This window comes from Sciurus carolinensis, chromosome 6 (genome assembly GCF_902686445.1).
Source record: "Sciurus carolinensis chromosome 6, mSciCar1.2, whole genome shotgun sequence".
Lineage (NCBI taxonomy): Eukaryota > Metazoa > Chordata > Mammalia > Rodentia > Sciuridae > Sciurus > Sciurus carolinensis.
In genome coordinates, this window is record NC_062218.1 from 53,122,194 (window position 1) to 53,139,220 (window position 17,027).

General features: G+C 36.3%; 1 protein-coding gene across 2 annotated transcripts in view; it reads left to right on the forward strand.

Moving 5' to 3' along the window:
* The window catches only part of Cwc27 (CWC27 spliceosome associated cyclophilin), a 244,990-nt gene that overhangs the window by 109,172 nt on the left and 118,791 nt on the right, over positions 1–17,027 (forward strand). The gene's annotated exons all lie outside the window — the stretch shown is intronic.

Sequence of the window (17,027 nt, forward strand, 5' to 3'; positions counted from 1 at the left end):
CCTTAGATTTATGTGCATTGATCTTATATCCCGCTACTTTACTGAATTCACTTATGAGATCTAAAAGTTTTCTGGTGGAATTTCCTGGTTCATCTAAGTATACCATCATATCATCAGCAAATAGGGATAGTTTGAGTTCTTCTTTTCCTATTCATATCCCTTTAATTTCTTTGGTCTGTCTAATTGCTCTGGCTAGAGTTTCAAGGACGATATTGAATAGAAGTGGTGAAAGAGGGCATCCCTGCCTTGTTCCAGTTTTTAGAGGGAATGCTTTCAGTTTTTCACCATTTAGAATATAAGCCATGAGTTTAGCGTAGATGGCCTTTATAATGTTAAGGAATGTTCCCACTATCCCTATTTTTTCTAGTGTTTTGAGCATGAAGGGGTGCTGTATTTTATCAAATGCTTTTTCTGCATCTATCAAAATAATCATGTGATTCTTGATTTTAAGTCTATTGATATGGTGAATGACATTTATTGATTTCCTGATGTTGAACCAACCTTGCATCCCTGGGATGAAACCCACTTGATCATGGTGCACTATCTTTTTAATATGTTTTTGTATGCGATTTGCTAAAATTTTGTTGAGAATTTTTGCGTCGATGTTCATTAAGGATATTGGTCTGAAATTTTCTTTCCTTGATTTGTCTCTATCTGGTTTAGGAATCAGGGTAATATTGGCTTCATAGAATGAGTTTGGGAGAGTTCCCTCCTCTTCTATTTTCTGGAATACTTTGAGAAGTATTGGAATGAGCTCTTCTTTAAAAGTTTTGTAGAACTCAGCTGAGAACCCATCTGGTCCTGGACTTTTCTTTGTTGGAAGGCTTTTCATGACTTCTTCTATTTCATTACTTGAAATTGGTCTATTTAAATTGTGTATGTCCTCCTCGTTCAGTTTAGGCAATTCATATGTCTCTAGAAACCTGTTGATGTCTTCAAAATTTTCTATTTTGTTGGAGTATAGATTTTCAAAATAGCTTCTAATTATGTTTTGTATTTCAGTCATGTCTGTTCTGATATTTCCTTGTTCATTCCGAATTTTAGTGATTTGGGTTTTCTCTTGTCTTCTCTTTGTTAGTGTGGCTAAAGGTTTATCAATTTTGTTTATTTTTTCGAAGAACCAACTATTTATTTTGTCAATTTTTTGTATTGTTTCTTTCGTTTCAATTTCGTTGATTTCAGCTCTCAGTTTAACTGTTTTCTGTCTTCTACTACTTTTGGTGTTGGTCTGTTCTTCTTTTTCTAGGGCTTTGAGCTGTAGTGTTAGGTCATTTATTTTTTGAGTTTTACTTCTTTTATTAAATGCGCTCCAGGAAATAAATCTTCCTCTAAGTACTGCTTTCATAGTGTCCCAGAGATTTTGATATGATGTTTCTTTGTTCTCGTTTACTTCTAAGAATTTTTTAATTTCCTTCCTAATATCTTCAGTTATCCATTCATCATATAGTAGCATATTGTTTAATCTCCAGGTGTTGGAGTAGTTTCTGTTTTTTACTCTTTCATTAATTTGTAACTTCAATCCATTATGATCTGATAGAATACAAGGTAGTGTCTCTATCTTCTTGTATTTGCTGACATTAGCTTTGTGGCATAATATATGGTCTATTTTAGAGAAGGATCCATGTGCTGCTGAGAAGAAAGTGTATTCGCTCTTGGTTGGATGGTATATTCTATAAATGTCTGTTAAGTCTAAATTATTGATTGTGTTACTGAGATCTATGGTTTCTTTGTTCAATTTTTGTTTGGAAGATCTGTCCAGTGGTGAAAGAGGCGTGTTAAAATCACCTAGTATTATTGTGTTATGGTCTATTTGGTTTCTAAAATTGAGAAGGATTTGTTTAACATACATGGATGTGCCACTGTTTGGGGCATAGATGTTTATGATTATTATATCTTGCTGATTTATGCTTCCCTTAAGCAGTATGAAATGTCCTTCTTTATCCCTTCTGACTAACATTGGCTTGAAGTCCACATTATCTGAAATGAGGATGGATACTCCAGCTTTTTTGCTGAGTCCATGTGCATGGTATGTTTTTCCCCATCCTTTCACCTTTAGTCTATGGGTATCTCTTTCTATGAGGTGAGTCTCTTGCAGGCAACATATTGTTGGATCTTTCTTTTTGATCCAGTCTGCCAGTCTATGTCTTTTGATTGATGAATTCAGGCCATTAACATTCAGGGTTATTATTGAGATATGATTTGTATTCCCAGTCATTTGGTTCATATTTAAAATTTTTGACACATCTTGGTTCCTCCTTTATTTGACAGTTCCTTTAGGATAATTCCTCCCTTTGCTGATTTGCTTCTTTGTTTTTTATCTCTTCCTCATGAAATATTTTGCTGAGAATGTTCTGTAATGCTGGCTTTCTTTTTGTAAATTCTTTTAGCTTTTGTTTATCATGGAATGATCTTATTTCATCGTCAAATTTGAAGGTAAGTTTTGCTGGGTATAAGATTCTTGGTTGGCATCCATTTTCTTTCAGAGCTTGAAAAATGTTGTTCCAGGCCCTTCTAGCTTTTAGGGTCTGGATTGAAAAATCTGCTGATATCCATATTGGCTTCCCCCTGAATGTAATTTGGTTCTTTTCTCTCACAACCTTTAAGATTCTGTCTTTATTTTGTATGTTAGGTATTTTCATTATAATGTGCCTTGGTGTGGGTCTGTTGTAATTTTGTGTATTTGGAGTCCTATAAGCCTCTTGGACTTGATTTTCTGTTTCATTCTTCAGATTTGGGAAATTTTCTGATATTATTTCTTCAAATAGATTGTTCATTCCTTTGGTTTGTTTCTCTAAGCCTTCCTCAATCCCAATAATTCTCAAATTTGACCTTTTCATGATATCCCATAGTTCTTGGAGATTCTGTTCATGATTTCTCACCATCTTCTCTGTTTGTTCAACTTTGTTTTCGAGGTTAAATATTTTGTCTTCAATATCTGAAGTTCTGTCTTCCAGCTGTTCTATCCTATTGGTTATGCTTTCTATGGAGTTCTTAATTTGGTTTATTGTTTCCTTCATTTCAAGGATTTCTGTTTGGTTTTTTTTCAATATCTCTAACTCTTTATTGAAATGATCTTTTGCTTCCTGAATTTGCTCTGTTAACTGTCCATTGGTGGGATCGTTCAATGCCTGCATTTGCTCTTTCATCTCATCCTTCAATGCCTGCATTTGCTCTTTCATCTCATCATTCAATGCCTGCATTTGCTCTTTCATCTCATGGTTTGCTTCCCTAATCATTTTAATTATGTACATTCTGAACTCCCTTTCTGTCATTTCTTCTGCCATGCTGTCGTTGGATTTTATTGATGTAGCATCTAGATTTGTTTGGGGCATTTTCTTCCCTTGTTTTCTCTTATTTTTCATGAATCAGTTGATCATTAAGATATTGCTGTTTTCCTCTATTGACTTATAATGTCCCTGAAGATTGCTAGTATATTCCCTCTTATCCTTCAGTAGCCTGAAGTCTTGGAGGAAGTTGATAATGCGGTGCTCCACGAAGAAGCTGCCTCTCTAGGGGTGGTGACCCTCAGGTGGCGTATATTCCCTGGTAGTGGGCAGAGGTGCCTCCACTTGTTGACCAATGGTCATCCAATGGGGAACTAGACTGCAGACTGAGGCAAGGCCTGTTTGTGCCTGTGTCTCTGGTTTTATCGTCCCTGTGGGAAAACCTTCCCTGGCCGGGAAGACTCACTCGGTGGGGACGTCTTGCTGGTCAGTTGCCCTCCTAGAGGTTCCCCTCAATCTACAACTACCACCTGGGCTGGGCTGTCTTCCTCTGCAATGATCCCAGGGGCCCGGACCTACGTCCTGGGCCTGGGAGCCTCACCCTTCGCAGGCGAGTCTCCTTAGGCTGCCTCTCCCAGAGAATCTGCCCGCCGCCCTGGAAACTTCGCTCCGCCCCTAGGCGTGTCTCTGTCCGGCTCTTCCAGCAAGAAGCCACCTAGCTCCTGGGACCCTGCTCTGCACCAATCGCCTGGCTATGCAGCCCCTCCTCTGAGCCACCACCTGGAGCCCTGTACAATAGCTCCGAGACCCAGAGACCCGCCACACACCTCCTCCTCCGGACAGCCGCCCGGTTTCTGACACAGTCACTAGGAGTCCAAACAACTTACTTCGGGTCTCCTCCTCCCGCCAACCACCCGTAGCCCTAGGCAGTCACTCCAAGTCCAAGTGACCGGCCCTGTTCCTCCTCCTTGGGGTAGCCCCCCGGGGTGTTCAGGAGCGGTGGCTCTGATACCAAGTGACTCACCACGCTCCTCCTCCAGGCAGGCCACCGGTGTTCAGGAGCGGTCGCTTTTAGTCCAATCAACTCACCACTCGCCTCCTCCTCTGGCAACCACCTGTGGCTCTGATGCAGTCACTCCTAGACCAAGCGTCCCACCGCTCTCCTTCTCCAGGCAGGCCACCAGTGTTCTGGAGCAGTTGTTCGAAGATCAAACAGCTCGCCATGCAGCTCCTCCTCTGGCAACTGCCTGTGGCTCTGATGCAGTCACTCTTAGGTCAAGCAACCCGCCGCGCTCCTCCTCTTCCTCCGGGCAATCCCCCGGTGTTCAGGAGCGCTCGCTCTGAGTTCAAACAGCTCACCACGCAGCTCCTCCTCTGGCAACCGCCTGTGACTCTGATGCAGTCACTCCTAGACCAAGTGACCCGCCGAGCTTCTCCTCTTCCTCCGGGCAACCCCCCGGTGTTCAGAAGCGGTTGCTCTTGGTCCAAACAGCTTGCCACGCAGCCCCTCCTCAGGCAGCCGCCCAGAGCCCCAGTGGTTGCTCGAGTCCAAGCGCTGTGCTGAGCCGCCTCCTCTACGATGATCCCAGTTGTCCGTGTTTACCGCTCCAGTGGGGGGAGGGGCGTCTCGCCGAGCAACTCCACTTCACAAATTCCCTGCGTTCCGGGGCTACTGCTCCATCCGGGACGCCTCCCCAACGGGAGAGACTCACCCGGCGGCTTTGAGTTGGTCCCAAGTCTCTCACTCTCTCCTCTTTTGAATCTTGCGTCCTGGAGAGCAACGTGAAATGCAGCCGCCCTCTAGTCCGCCATCTTAGGATGCTTAAGTTTTTTTCACTTCTCTCATCTTCCAGTTTCAAATTTGAGTTAGTTATATTTTTGCTTTTACATTGTTGATGTTTACAACATTTGTATGGAAAATGTTCATAATTGTGTATATTTAGTTTTATATTTAAATGAATTCATTGTTTACCTCCATCTCTTTTACCTGAGTACCTTTCTGAGTTCTTTATTTTAATGCATATTGTCGTTATATGGATTTCATCATCATAGACTCTGTAAAAAGGCCTCACAGAGCTTTATACTTTGTGTTCCTCTGTATTTGAGATTGTGTGTTCAGTCTGCATAACTGAAGGATAACTTGGCTAGATATGATATTCTCATATCCCTTTTATTTTCCCTCATTAAATTGTGGACATTTTTCCTTTGTCTTCTTGCACTGTCTATGTAAAAATCTGAAGTCGGTCTCCTTCCTCCATCCTTCTGCCTAGACTATCTTGTTTTTACTGCCTAATTAAAGGTTTCACCCCTTATCCTTGAAAGTTATTAATTTAATCAAGACAGTGTCATTATCATTTTGTATCAACTTTTCTATGAATGAACAATACCCTATCTATATGCAAATTCAGTTTCTTTTCATAGCTTATATATTTTTGAATTTGAATTATTTTTCCTCTATCATTTTTTTTTCTTGATAGATATTTGAGGAGACAATAATTGATTATGCTTCATCTGAGTACTTTACCTAGTGACCCATTTATCTCATTTGAGCTTTACAATCTTATTCCCATTTTAACACTTATAGATATTTCGTCACACAAGTTTTCATGTTATCTAGTGTGCTACGTTACTGGAAAGGGAAGTCTCTTTGTTCTTCATATTGAATTAATGTCATTTGTAGAGTTGGATTGTAGAATAGACACATGACTAAAAACTGAATTTCTGTTACATTTGATTTACTTCACTTCTGTGAAGCTAAGTTCACAGAAGTGAACTGACTAAGCTAAGTTCTTGTTATAAGATAACATATTTGATTCTGAAACTTTTACTTAGTGTTTAGACAGTATAGCAGTGTTACCTAGTGTTAATCATGGGCATTTTATTTATTTATTTACTTGTTCAGGATTCACATTTATTTAGTCTGTTTTTAAAAAAATCTTAAAACTTGAAAAAGATCTTACAAAGATTAATGATATTCTATATCAGATATCTAATATTTTTATTTAAAAATACATGCAGTGTTTCATAGAAAATGAATAAGATTGTAAGTCTAAAGACACAAGTGGACTTAGATTCCCTTGTCTTGCAGTATTCTTAAGGACAGAGATTTTTATTTCTAAGCATTGATGTAGCAGATGATAAAGGGCACAATGAACATTTATCTCTCAGATTAAATTTTATCTTCTGATAGATGCCTTTGAGGATCACTTAGACTAAAATAATGTACGTTCTCTGTTAGCCTTCCTCATAAAATTTATAAGTACATATACACATCTTTGTTGACTTACTTATTTCTTACCTTTCAACTAGGTTATACAGAAAGTAAGTAAGCAAGTTTAAGTAAATCAGCAGGTCTAAGTTTTTAGTGAACAGAATTAAGGTAGAGGAAATTTGTAATTTTTAATTTGTTTAAACTGTTAACTTTTTTTACTTTTATAGCAGATGATATCCAAGCAGTGTATCAAACTCAAAAACTTACCAGTTTTTATAAACTATACATTCATGAAAAAAAAATGGAAAGATGTCGTTAATCGCTTTGTTTAGACTGAGTTCTTCTTTTAATAATTGATTATTTTGATTCTTTAAATAGTTTAAGAGTGGCAGTAGTGTTAGTGATAGAAGTGAGAACAATAACAGTAACAAGAAAATTTCTGTTGAGTATATATTCTGAACCAAGTATCATGTTAAGTATGCTTAACTTCCACAGAATCTTCTTTCTTTCTTAAAAAAGTCTACCATTATTCTTGTTTCAAGGTGAGAAAACTGAGACTTAGATTGATTTACTTAGTTGTCCAATACCATACTGCTAATAATAGGTGCAACAGAACTTTAACCCACAAAATGGGGTTTCCTGGATTTCATTTTGTTAGATATTTGTTGAATAAATTTTTTTTTCAAAATTCATGTTTAAGTATGGTATATTATGGTATTTTCTGCAGTGTAAATCTTTATCTCTATGATACCATAAGCATAAAAACTGTCCCATACATCTATAGTTTAGTATTCATGATGGGATTTCGTTGTAGTCATTTTATGATTTCATCAACAGCCAAGCTATTGTATCATTACAAACAGATTTGATAGCATTGTGATGAAAACAGCAGACTAACAACCATGAAGAGTGTACTGTTTGGTTTTCAATCATTTCCATGTGTTGCGAATTCTTATCAGATGTTGGGAAATAGCAGGCTTAAGCTAACTACAAGTTCTACATCCATGGTCCAAGATGTACTGGACATGTGTTTAGCCATCAGCTTGTTTAACAAAGCCTGTAAGCAAATTCATTTTCCATCTTATATAAGAAGCTTACACATATTTTATTTCATTTTTGTAGATCAAAGGTTTCTCCAACAGTCAGGATTTGATACCAATTTTTCTTAAAGGTAACTGTTAGAGATAGTGCTTTAGTTAACTCACCCTTCTATTAAGATAATATTTCTCATGACATAAGAAAAAAGAACAGACATTACTCAAAATTTTTCTAAGGCATATTCATGGAACTAGAGAAAATGAGAAAAGCATCTGGGAATAAATAAAAACTAAAAATTATGCCAGTTTATTTTTTCTGTGCTGAGGATGAAACCCAGGGACTCACACATGCAAGGCAAGCCCTCTTACCTCTGAGCCACACTTCCAGCCCATGATTGCCATTTTACAACCTCAGTCTCAAGTTCAAATGTGCAGGATTAAAGAAAAATTGCAGGGAACTCTTTTAGACTGTTGGGGGAATTGTAAGTTATTATTACCACTATGGAAATTCCAGTGGTGGTTCCTCAAAATACTAGGCTTGGAACCACCACATGATCCAGCTATAGCACTCCTTGGTATCTGTCTTAAAGAATTAAAGTCATCATACCAGTGATACCCAGGTTTATAACAGCACAATTCACAATACCCAACTGTGGAACCAGTCTAGGTGTCCATCAACAGATGAATGAATAAAGAAATTGTGGTGTATATACACAGTGAAGTCTTACTCAGTCATAAAGAAAAGAAATATGAAGAATGAATATAAAGAAAAATGAAATTATGTGATTTGCAGGGAAATGGATAGAACTAGAGACCTTTATGTTAAGCACAATAAGTCAAACTCAAAAGGTCCAGGGTCGTATGTTTGCTCTCATATGTGGAAACTATAGAGGAAAAAGGAAATGAAAGGTGGTAGGGAAGAGGTCTCATGAAGATCAAAAGGAGATGAGTAGAGGAAAAGAAAGGCAGGGCGACAGTTGGGGGGAGTGGGCATGCTACAGAGTAATATTGGCCAAGTTATATTGTTATGTTGTGTGCATGTACAAATATGTAACAACAAATTCCATCATTATGTGCAAATATGATGTACCAATAAAAAATGGAAAAGAAAGAATTGCAGGATTTTTAAAAAAACTAATAAATGATACAAATAGTGTGATAAAAATGGAAGTATATTAACTTACTAGAGTTTTAAAACTTTCCTGTGTATCTATTTATTCATGGTGTTTCCTGTTGTATTGAAAATATTTAGTTTAAAAGTAAAGTGGGGCTGGGCTTGTAGCTCAGTGGTAGAGTGCTTGCCTAGCATGTGTGAAGCCCTGGGTTTCATCCCCAGAACTGCAAAAAATAAATAAATAAATAAATGTGAGGGGTACAAATCTAGTAATTAAGTGGGAAACTGGATAAAAAATTAATAGTCTATGTCATGTTTATATTTTCATTATTGACTTAGATAATTTTGAAATACCTCTTACTATCTCTATTCTTGAATTTCTTTTGTGTCTATTATGTATGTGATACTATTGGGCATCTCACTATTTCCTTAAATGTAAAAACTGAGAAGAAATTATTTTAATTCATAATGGGCTTTAATATTCTGAATCCAGTGAAATGAAATAAAATCATCTGCATGGTATAGTAACTCTTACACTTATACGATAGTTTTGGTAGTGCATTTCAGAACTAGTAATGTCTATCTTATTCAGATTCTTATTATTTCATAATAAAACTGAGGCAAAAAAAGACAATTAATTGCTTTCTTGTGGCTACATAATGATGTTGGGCCTAAATCTTAGAAGCAAGCTCTCCCCACCATGTTTTGTCTAACATTTTAGAATGCTAAGAATGGACATTCGTTTTGCTGGGCACAGTGCACAGATCCATAATCCCAGCAGCTGGGGAGTCTGATGCAGGAGGATCACAAATTAAAGCCAGTCTTAGCAACTTATCAGGGTCCTAACCAATTTAGCGAAAAAATAAAGAACAAAAAGAGCTTGGGATGTGACTCAGTGGTTAAGCACCTCTGGGTTCAATCCCCGCTATCAAAGAAAAAGAAAAAGAAAAAAAGAAAGAAAGAAAAAAGAATGGACATTAGTTTTAAAAGGAAAAATGAAAAAGAAGTCAGTGACATTTAGAGATCTCATTAGTATAGTAATTAGTAGCATTTTTATTATAAGTTTTAAAATTTTTACTTCTTTAAATTGCTGATGTAATTTAACGGTTGTGAGTTGGTTGTTGTATATTTGGATTATAGAAATAACTCTCTTCTAAGCCCCTGGTAATATGCTTACTCAGATTAATATTTAACCTCTGTATCAGTAGTGTTATATAATAACATACCTTAGATAGAACACAGTTTATGCATGAGAAAACCTTTTCCATTGCTATGTCCAAGTACCACTTTCTCCATGAAGCCTTAAAAGATAAAGAAGACTTTAGTAGGGAAATAGGGGGATAACACTATTTTAAGTCATGGAAATGGAATGAACAAATGGGTATCTTTGCTCAAGCTCAAAGTTTGCCAAGGCGATTTTGACTAGAATGATTTGACTGAAATTTAAAGTAACTATGGAAGACATGTAGGATGTAAAGTCGAAAAAAAATATTTCAAAGCTAGCTTATAAGAGGGACTTAAATACTTGAGAAAGAAAATTAGTGCATACTTCAGTAGGATTTAGGGAGGTTTGAAGCTCAGGGAAGTGGAGTCATAGGATTTAGCACATGTGTTGCAAAATGAATGGAAGAAAGGTCAGACCAATGGCACATAGACCAAGTAAGTAGGTCTCTGTTGCAGGAGTGAAGTCATGACAGCCCAAACCAGATGACTGTCACTGATGACAAAGGAACAGACTAAAGGAAAAAGGAAAAGTGTAGTAAGTAAGAGAGTGATATTAGAAGGTGAGTCTGATGACAGGCTTTATCAAAAATAGGAATGATAGGAATAAGGTGATGTATTTTGAGGAGCCAACATGATCTATCTGACTTCAATGTGATAATTTTGATGCATTTATGGAATGCCTAAGGAGGTATTCATCTGGCAATTAGAAATATAACATTAAGTTTGAGAGAAGAAATGTGTTAAGAGAATCAGGCTGTCTTAATTTTATATCAAACTGGTAAAAAATCTGGCATGACACCATCTGAGACAGCAGAGAAACTGAGAGAAGTTGTCAGCAGGGTCAGATTCTTCTGAAGGGCTGTTACAGTCTAAAGGGAAACCAATGGAATTGGTGATTAGAAGGTCATAATAAGTTACTTCTGAGAGAGCAATTTAAGAAGTGTATGGATTACTCATAAAGCAATTTAAATGGATGAATAGTCAGTAAAATGAAAATAATAAAAGCAGTTGAGAAATCTCTTGTAAAAATATTTTCAACTTAAGTGTGTAAAATATTGAAGAGAAATATTCTCATTTTGACTACTCACATTTAAACTTTGCCCCAAGTATTCTTCCAAGTTGTATCTTTAGTTACTAGTTACTCCTCCACCTTTAAATTATTTTATGCTATAGTAAATACCTTTTAGCATACACCCTGTGTTTTGGCACTTTTATGTCTAAATTTAGGTATACTGCTTGGATTCCTTTTCACAAGGCAAATTCCTACCCATCTTTCAGGGCCCAGTTCAAATTCCTTCTCTATGTAGCCATTGCTTGTTTAGCTTCTGTCAGTAATCTTTCCTTCATTTAATTAAAATTGCTTCAGTCATTTTTTTCTTCATATTAGTTATCACTCTTTATCGTGTAACTTTTTTTATTATGTACATGGTTTATGTCCTTCATTGGGATTAAAGCAGCTTTTGAAAGTTTACCCAGGTGTCTGTAGCATCATAGAAAAAGTATAGAACTTAGAATTCAGAGATTTCATCTTCAGTTTCCAACTCTACCACTTACTAATATGTGACTTCAGTCAAGATATTTATTTAATGCCCATAAATCTCCGCCTTCTTATAAAACACCTTTATCAATCCACTGCAAGAGAAATTAGGAAAATAACCCCATTCACAATAGCCTCAAAAAACAAAAACAACAACAACAACAACAACAAAATAAAACCTTGGGAATCAGTCTAACAAAAGAGGTGAAAAACCTCTACAGTGAAAACTACAGAACACTAAAAAAGAAATTGAAGAAGACCTTAGAAGATGGAAAGATCTCCCATGATCTTGGATAGGCAGAATTAATATTAACGCAATTCCTATTAAATCCCAATGCTGTTCTTCATAAAACTAAAAAAAGCAGTCATGAAATTCATTTGGAAAAATAAGAGACCCAGAATAGCCAAAGCAATCCTTAGCAAGAAGAATGATGCAGGAGGCATCACAATACCAGACCTTAAACTATACTCCAGAATAATAGTAACAAAATCAGCATGGTATTGGCACCAAAATAGACATGTAGACCAGTGGTACAGAATAGAAGACACTGAGACAAACCCATGTAAATACAATTATCTTATACTAGACAAAGGCACCAAAAACATACATTGGAGATAACCTCTTCAACAAATGGTGCTAGGAAAACTGGAAATCCATATGTAGCAAAGTGAAACTAAATCTCTCTCTCTCACCCTGCACAAAAATCAGCTAAAAGTGGATTAAAGACATAGGCACTAGACAAGAGACCTTGTGCCTAATAGAAGAAAAATAGACCCAAATCTTCATCATGTTGGCTTAGGACCTGACTTCTTAACAAGACTCCTAAAGCACAAGAAGTAAAATTCAGAATTAATAAACGGAATGGATTCAAACTAAAAAAAGCTTCTCAGCAAAGGGAACAATCAAAACATGAAGAGAGAGCCTACAGGATGGGGGAAAATCTTTACAACATCCACCTCAGATAAAGCACTAATCTCCAGGATATATAAAGAACTCAAAGAACAACACCAAAAAACAAAAAACAAAACAACAAATAATCCAATCAATAAATGGGCTAAGGAACTGAACAGACACTTTACAGAAGAAGAAATACAATCGATCAACAAACATATGAAAAGATGTTCATCATCTCTAGCAACTAGAGAAATGCGAATCAAAACTACTCTTAAGATTTCATCTCCAGTCAGAATGGCAATTATCAAGAATACAAGCAACAATAAATGTTGGTGAGGATGTGGGGAGAAAGGTACACTTATACATTGCTGGTGGGACTACAGATTGGGGCAACCAATATGGAAAGCAGTATGGAGATTCCACAGAAAACTTGCAATGGAACCATCATTTGACCCAACTATCCCACTCCTTGGCATATACCCAAAGGACTTAAAATCAGCATACTATAGTAATGCAGCCATATCAATGTTTATAGCAGCTCAAGTCACAATAGCTAAACTATGGAACCAACCTAGATGCCCTTCAGCAGATTAATGGATAAAGAAAATGTGGTACATATACACAGTGGAATATTACTCATAATGAAATTATGGCATATGCAGGTACATGGATGGAACTAGAAAATATCATGCTAAGTGAAATAAGCCAATTCCAAAACACCACAGACTGAACGTTTTCTCTGATAAGTGAGTGCTTATCCATAGTGGGGGGATGGGGTACAGAAGAATGAAGGAACTTTGGATTGTGGGGGGAGATGAGGGGAGGGGTTGGGGATTGGGGATGGGAAGGACAGTAGAATGAGACAGACATTACCCTATATACATGTATGGAATGAGTTAGTACATTATTTGCCATTACTGGGTATATAAAGGCTACTATAATTTTTAGCTATTAGTGCTTTATTGGGATGATGTTTTTAAAAAGGATTTTTTTCAATCAGGACAGAATATATTACAGATATACCAGATTTCGTGTGTGTGTGTGTGTGTGTGTGTGTGTGTGTGTGTGTATCTATATTAAAAAAAACATAAATACATAATATAGTGCAGAATTTTCTGGTGGTTAATGGTGATAAATATGAGCAATATTAACATTCAAATGAAAATTATCTCAGAGTTAATAACAACTCATAAAGGCTATTTCTTTTATTATTCAAGTAGAAACTAGGCTTTGAGCAGGCCAACAAGATGCTCTCTGAACTCTAAAGCAAGCCCTTGATTTGGCAGTACTAGATACCATTTATTCCAAACATATAATTTTTGCTCTCACCTTAATAGATTTAAATATATTCTAATGCCAATGGATAGGATTATTTCAAAGGATAAAAGATTGAACACTCTAAAATTAGACTGTGATCTAAAGATTTGTTTAAAAAGCTACTCTTTATCCCAAGAGTTATGGATTCCACCAGTACTAACAAATGGTGATGTTTGAATAGTCTGAAAGATTTTGACAACATTGCAAATCCTCAATCAGTTGAAAAATTCAACACAATGAAACCCTTCTCTTTCTCAATTTGTCTTTTTTGAGTCTTTATTCATCATTATTCAATTTGTATCATATTATATACTTCAATAGTATGTCTAAATCTTTGTTTAAGGATAAACTTTTAGAAGCAAGCATTATGCATTCAGTGCCCCTTTAAAATTATGAATAGAACTGATCTCCATATATAGTAAAGGTAACAATCATTTATAGTAAATAACATAATTAAGAAATATTCCCACATAGCAAATAGCCTATAACAGTAGTGCTATTTTAAACATATGACCTTAATAATAATAGCTACATTTGTTGAACGTATATTGTGTGCCTTATATTTTACATCTTTTCCCTGTTCTGTAGTTGAGGAACTTAAGAGAAGTTAAGTAATTGTTTACACATTATTCAATTAATAAGTGATGGAGTTATTTTTTAAGTCAGGACTTTTTGAATCCAAGTTAATTCTTTCAATATTTGTGTTTTACAGTAGTGCCTGTATAATAGTATCTTCCATGGTATATAATTTCTTTGCATCATCATTTGAAATTATTCTCATATCTGCTTCATTTTGCTTAGTAATGTAGAATTTCCTGTTTGACTCACAAAATGCTCTCCACCTCAAAGACCTTGGTCTTCAGAAATCATTATCTAAATTACTAAATGACTTACCAAATTAAAAAATATGCAAAATAGCATAATAATGGTAAGGATTTTCAGTGGATAGAGCAAATATGGGCTTGCTATTCCCTGTGTAGCTTCCATTAGAGCTTATGCTGACTAAAGAAGAGATTTCTAAAATTGTATTTATATAACTTCAAGAAAGAGGAATTAACTGCACTTGTCTGAGACATACATAAGGAGAGACTAAACTTGGCATTGATAGATAGTGAGTTCTAAGAAGAGCTATTGTATGTGAGTGAGATTGGAAAATATACTTCAACACTGATTAGTAAAAGGGAGAAGAAACAGAAGTTTAAAATCTGTTCACTAGACGGATAGTGGTTCCATGATCAAATAGATTCATTTTAGAAGAAAGAATATATTTGGATAAGAAGGAGATGACTTCCAGTTTGAAAATAAAGTGTTTGTAATAATGTCAAGACATCTGGCATATTGTCCATCTAGATCAGAGTCCTTGAACTGTGACTCATTGAAACTGAGATATGCTGTAACTGTAGCATACACACCAGATTTTGAAGACAGTACAAAAAAATGTAAAATGTCACATTGGGTTTTTTTAATTGGTTGCATGGTCAAGTAATACTTTTGAAATAATATAAGCTTTTCTTTTTGCTTTATCAAAATATATCTGCTGGGAGACTTTAAACTGCTATATGTTTACCTTATATTTCTGTTGGATAGCACTCATCTACATGGAGATTTATTACAAAAAGAAATACAGAACCAATATTAAGGCAAAACTCTAGATTTGGAAATAACCTATATATGAGTGATGTTGATGTTATGAGATTAGACAAAAATGCCTGTGCACAGGGTATGGAGATAAGAAAAATGCCAATAATTGTGAAATAGAAAGAGAAAGAGTAACCAGGAGAAGAAATGGAAAATCAAGAGTCCAGAGTGATATGTAAGTCTCATTAGGATAGAATTTCAGGAAGGAAAGAGTACTTAGCATCATTGAATGATAGGCCAAAGAGGAAGAGAACTGTGAAAAGGCCATTGAGTTTGGTTGATATAGGTACAGTTTCAGTACAGTATAAGAAGGATAGATTGCAAGAGATTATAAAGTAGACTGTGTATGTAAACCTTCTTTCAGAAATGGAGTCCATTTGTGGAGATGATAATCATTTGATTCAAGCAGAGTCCAGGGAAATTTGAGCATGTTTGTTTGCTGAATGAAAGGGTCAGTGAAGTAGGAGTGCTTCAAATTATAAAAGGGACATGATAATTTCTGTAGTAAAGTGCTAAGCATTGGGTCCCAAACCTGAGTGCATACTGGAATTATCAGTGGGACTTGTCACAAGGGCAAATCCCCAAGCAACATCTCACATCTAAAGTTGCCCTGTTTTTCAGAGGTTTGTCTCCCGGAACAGATCCCTTGAGGGGGAACAACATGAAACCATATCCACAGTTTCTTTCAGATGATTGTGATGTATCTACAAGGGTCAAACAAGTCAAGAAAATTAAAGGAGCTGATGAGGACATTGTTGAAATGGATAACCATGCCATCCAGAATAGATACAAAGCCAGTGAGGATTATAGTGAGGCTGATGGAGCATGAACAACAGTTGAGGGATTGACTTTCATTATTATGAGTGAGTGTAAGTAAGTTCAGTAGTAATGAAAGAGTGAAAAAGGTAAAACGGTAATAGATTTTGATCAGAGAGGTTTGTTTCAGATTTCAGGGTCTTGAAGGCTAAGCAGACACAAAATGTGACTGTTTTTCTTAGGTGGAAAAAAAGAACTAAGTCAGGCACATTATAAGCCTTATCAGTTTGGTAAATGTAATACAGGATAATGAGTGGTAAAAAAACATGAGATTTAGATAGGTAGGAAGCACTAATGATTGAATCAGGGTGGAAGTGTCTTAAGATTCAACTAAACCTTGGCTTGGAGAACTTTGGAGACCATTTCCAGAGTGGGATGACTGATTGAGCTTACAGACTTCTCTCTGAGTATCCTTGATCCAGTCTAGTTTTTGTTGACAATAGAGTGATGCTTGATATTCAAAGATACACATGACTTTGACTATTCACAAGTGACCCTATGGGTTTGTATTAGTCAACTTTTTTGTTATTATAACAAAATATCTGAGGCAGACTAACTTTTTTTTAAAAAATGAGGTTTATTTTACATTCACTTTTGGTTGCTGCAACAACCTAGAAGTCTCTTAAAAGAACCCCCACCTTAGCTGTGTCACCTCATAGCAGATGCCAGTGATGACAACATGAGAGAGAGAGAGAGAGAGAGAGAGAGAGAGAGGGAGAGAGAGAGAGAGAGAGAAAGAGAGAGAGAGAGAAAGAGAGAGAGAAAGAGAGAGAGAGAGAGAGAGAGAGAGAGAGAGAGAATGAATATCTTGAAACAGGAAGCCAGGGAGAGACTAGGGTACCACAGTTCCTACCTGCAATTGATCCAAAGACCTCCCACTGGGCACCATCTTTAAAGGTTCCATCACCTCCCAATACTATCACCCTGGGGACCAAACCTCTAACACATTAATACTAGGAACAGTGCACTATATCCATGTTGTACCAGGGTTTATGATGTGAGTAGTTTAACAAC